Genomic DNA, 4,739 nt, shown 5'->3' with positions numbered 1-4,739 from the left:
GGCTTCCTTGTTCCCGGAGTGGGTGCGGTTGGGAGGGAAGGAAGACGCAGGCCCCAGGAGCTGCCTTCCTGGCGCAGGTCCTCAACCCTCAGCTTGGACCAGAAACAGGGACGGGAGAGAGCGCTTGTCGGGACAGGCCTGGAATGCTGTCCTCCCCGCTTCTCCCCCCGCCCCCCCCACCGCTGCCACCAGCACTCAGGCCCTCCACCTCCAGGAAGCCACTCCTGCCCACCCCAGCCTTCCTGATCTTTCTCCCCTTGGAACTCTGATGGCAACTCCACTCAGGGAAGACTCCCTGAGGTTGTGCTGGGGCCTCGAGAGGCCAAGACCAAGAGGAAGGCGTGGCCCTGCCCTCGGGAGAGCTCCCAGGAGGAAGGGGAGACGGGTCTGGATGCCCGGCTGGCTGCGCAGTGAGGAGGTGAGGCAGCTATGAAGCCATCATCCTCTCCTCCACGGGAAAGTAATACAGGAAAAGAATTCCAACCAGGGCGTGTCCAGGAGTGCGTCCCTGAAGAGAGGGCCTCTGAGCTGGGCTGCAAGCAGTGACGACGGGGAGGGGAAACGCAGAGCAAGTGCAGAGGCCTGGGGGGCGGTGGGGGGCCGTGCCTGGGGTCCAGAGGCAGTAGTAGAGCAGCATATGATCAGAGGCTGGGCTACGAGGGAAACTGCGGGCACCAGGCCGCGCCCTCCCATCATTAGCTGGGTGAGCCCGGGCTCATCACTGAACGTCTCTGTGCCTCAGTTTCCTTCCTAGAAGGAGAATAATGACAGCACCTACTGAGAGAGTTGTTGAGACTCCAGGGACAGAGGGGCCCGGAGCTGGGCCGGCCCACAGGGGGGCTGTGGAAGTGCGGGCCTTCGCTGTTGAGGGGCACAGCAGGAGAGGCCTACCCGTGAGGAGGTTATCACACACCGCCCTGGTCTGATGCTGGGATTCAACAGGCACATTACAAACTCCTGAGGCTAACCCATGGCGGCTGCTCTGTGAACACCTGTACACTTGAACTGACGCCAGCATTCCCCACCTCTCAGTCCCCAAACTACTTTTTCTAACTAACTGTGGAGCACTTACTCCACACCAAATGTGTATGTGTGTGTGTTCTTTTCTTTTTTTTTTAATTTCGCCTCCCTGCATGGGGTGGGATCTTAGTTCCCCAAACAGGGATCAAAGCCAGGCCCCAGCAGTGAAAGGGCCGAGTCCTAACCACTGGACCACCAGGGAATTCCCTGTGTATTCTTATTTAATTCTCCCATCCACTTGGGATACGGTGATATATAAAATCATCAACATTTTATACATGCAAAAACCAAGTCCTGAGAGGTTAACAGCATAATCCACCCAAGGCCATATGGATACTAGTGGCAGGATTTCCTGACTCCAAGACCAATGCTCCTTCCACTGCACCCGAACCCAGAAGAACACACCTGTCCAGAGGTGGGGGAGCTCCCACCACCCCCTGACCGTACAGTCACCCAGACTAAGCTTTTGTCTCAGTCAGTATTGTACCCTTGACCCTGACCTGTGCCCCTCAGCCCTCCCCCTTTCCAATGCACAGCCCCTCCCATGCCACACCCCACAATTCCCTGCACACCCCAGGGTCACTGCAGTTCTGGTCTCCAGCTCCGGGGTCCGGAGCCCAGCACTCTCCCCTCTCCCTGGAGATTTTGGGTCCTGCAGAGGGTCACCGCCGCCTCGGGGTTCCAGAGACCCCAGTGAGGGAAAGCAAGGCCTCCCAGAGAGCTTCAAAAAGGAAACATGTCTGGACCCCATGCCCAGAAATTCAGAATTAGCCAGTCTGCAGGGGATCCAGGCTTCAATGTTTCTTTAAGACTCCACAGTGACCCTAACGTGGAGCGAGACTTAGAAGCGGTACTCAAGGCGATTGCTGGGAGCGGGTCAGAAACGGGGAGCTGGGCCCAGGCCTGAGGAACGAGTGAGAGGACAGCCTGGCCCACGCAGGTCTCACCCCCACAGTGCCTAGAGGTGGGAAAGTGCCTTCCCTGCTCAGCCCTGGCTCGGCTGAACAGGAGATTTCGCCATCTCACCTCGGGGTGTTCTGAGAGGCAGGCCAGGCAAGATGGTCATCACCCCAGGGGACAGATGAGCCACTGGGAACCCGGACGGGGAGCCAAGGGTGGGCCTTCCACAAAGCAGGACCAGTGCCCCAAGAGGGGGACTCGGGGAGCTAAGGGGTTAAGGGTCACAGCGAACCGAAGCAGCTCCGCCAGGCAGGGGCATCAGCAGGCTTTGGGCTTTACGTTTGACTGACAGAATTTCATTTGCTCTCCTCCTCTCAGGGGCCCATCTGAGGAGTAAATCTGGGACCAGCTTCACAGAGCCCAGGTTGGATCGCAGGAAAGCCCTGCTGCTCCTGAAAGGCCTCTGCCCAGGGAAGGAAGCCTGAACCTCGCCATCATACTCTCACGTTGGGCCCTCCCTGCTGGGGAGAGAGCACAGGCCAGACGGTGCACCAGGCATCACACCTCACCCGGAATGGGCAGGTGGGATTCGGGGTGTGGCAAGGGGGTCACCAGCATCCTTGGGGAAGGGTCAGGAATGAGGGGGAAGAGGAGCCCTCCCACCCCGAGCAGGGAAGGGAGCAGAAGCGGGCGCCGGCCAGAAGCTTGTTCTGTTAAGGGCAGAGGCACCCGGTGTCCTCATCTAGGAGCCCTCCCCCTCTCCAAACTCCCTGCTCTCCAGGGATGCATATGGATCCTTCACCCTCCCCTGCTGGAGAAAGCTGGGCCCCAGGGGCCTGCAACAGATGGAGGGGATCAGAGTTGCCCGCATGGTGGGCAGTGTGTTCACAGCACGGGGTACCCCACCCACGCACAGCCTGCCCCCCTGCAGGCCCACCTGCCTCATCCAGCACCTCTCAGCAGAGAGCCCACATAGCACTGTGGAAACAGGAAGAGAGGGACAGAGAGAGAGAGAGACAGAGGGAAGGGAAGAGAGGGGCCCCTTCTGTCCAGTGTGGCTTTTCTGCAGACCCAGAGCACCCACTGCCACCCCCACCCCCATCCTGGCACAGCTGGGCCAAGGAGGGTAGGGGAGGAGGCGGGGAGTCGAAAGGGGAGCTGTGGGACCCCACACCTGGCTTCCTACCCTCCACAGCCACCCCTCCCTGCCCCAGGGGGTCTCAGGCCAAGTCACAGACGCCACAGGCACCACACCTCCTCGAGAGGAGGAACCGAGGGGTGGAAGGATGAGCGGGGACCCACCGGGATCGAGAGATGCCACGCAGGCGGGCAGCGGGCGGGCAGCAGCGAGTGTCGGAGACTGCTGAGGGTAGCCAGACACGACCGGCTGGAGGCTCGTCCCTCTGTCCCTCTGTCCATCCAGGGCGGCTCCTCTCTGGGCGGTTCTGAGGCCAGGCGGGCGCTGTTAAAAAGCTTTTTATGTGTGTGTGTGTTAATCACATGATTGCCGTTCACCTGTATTTCTCGCCGGGGGTGGCGTCGAGGAAAACTGGGGGGAGATTGTCCAAGGCCGGCGAGCGACAGAAAGAGAAAACCCTTATCAAACTCCTAATTCACTGGGCTCGGAGGGCCCAGACACACTGGCCCGATTGTCTGGCTGGTTGTGTGTGTGCGAGCGTGTGTGTGTGTGTGTGTGTTCCAGTGTCCGCTCCTCCCACCCCCAACATGCCTTCGCCTCGTGTGACTACCTCATTGTGTCCCACTACCCACCCCTCCACCCCCTTGGCCTTTCCCAAGCATGAGGCCTTGCCTAGGCCCCCTTCCCAGCCCCACTCCAGACAGGACTCCCTTGGGGTGGGCCTGGGGCCTCGCCCAGCTGCTGAGGAGCTCAGAGCCATCCATGGTCGCCAGTGCGGCCCAGGCTCCATCTGTCCTCCACACACACCCTCACCTCTGCCTCAACATCCACCTTTTGAGAAGAGAGAGGGGCTGCGATCTGTGGAGGAGAGGCCTGGGGAAGCCTTAGATGATGAGCAGGACAGAAAAATGGAGGGGTCACCCTGCTGGGGAGGGGGCTGAGGGGAGCAGTGAGCAGAGAGGAGGAAGAGAGAGGCAGGGCAACTCCCCACTCTTTCTCGGGGGGGGGGCGGAAATCATGATAACCAGGATTGAGACTCACCCTACCAGGGTGGAGGGAGTTGGGTGCCAGGAAGTGGGGCCCCAGAAGCCTTTCAGACCTACTTGGAGAGGGACCCCAGCCCAGCTCACGCCCAGCCTCCTGCATGTAAGTCCTGTCCCTCTACCTTGAGCCAGCCCAGCCCTTGCGGTGCTGGGTGTCCGGTGAGAGGGGACCAGGGGTCAAGCTGGGGCATCGGCACTGGGCAGGGGTGCGCAGCTTCTCCCCGCCTCACCAGGTATGGACCTGCAATCTTCCTCTCTTTCTGTTTAAGGTGAGAAAGAGAGGGCAGCCCGGGTGCGGGCAGGAGGTGGGGTGAGACAGGCTGGCACTCAACGAGAGGTCTTAAGTGAAGCGACACAGGCCAGCGCCCCACATGTGACAGAGGCTTTACCTGCCTTCTCCTCATTCCTCCCCAATCCTCTGCCAACTGCCCATCCCTCCACCTGAGGCAGAGGTGGGGGGTCCCAGTGGAGCCCAATTTTCCTTCAAGCTACAGGTTGTGACCCTGCCCACCTGCATCCATTGGCTTTCCTGGCCTGACCACCCCACTCCTACACCTCCCAGGATGGGCCTGGGGCAGCAGCGCAGGGAGCGGGCATGGGTGGGGGGGGCCTGGCGGAGGAGCCCTGAGTGTTGGGGA

General features: G+C 60.7%; 1 pseudogene; it reads right to left on the bottom strand.

Moving 5' to 3' along the window:
• Positions 1–2,255: 2,255 nt before the first annotated feature.
• Positions 2,256–4,739, bottom strand: part of LOC112410793 (uncharacterized) — a 3,559-nt pseudogene continuing 1,075 nt past the window's right edge.

This window comes from Neophocaena asiaeorientalis, unplaced genomic scaffold, assembly GCF_003031525.2.
Source record: "Neophocaena asiaeorientalis asiaeorientalis breed wild unplaced genomic scaffold, Neophocaena_asiaeorientalis_V1.1 scaffold473, whole genome shotgun sequence".
NCBI lineage: Eukaryota > Metazoa > Chordata > Mammalia > Artiodactyla > Phocoenidae > Neophocaena > Neophocaena asiaeorientalis.
Note: the sequence above shows the minus strand (reverse complement) of the source record. Positions and strands in the feature narration are given on the sequence as shown.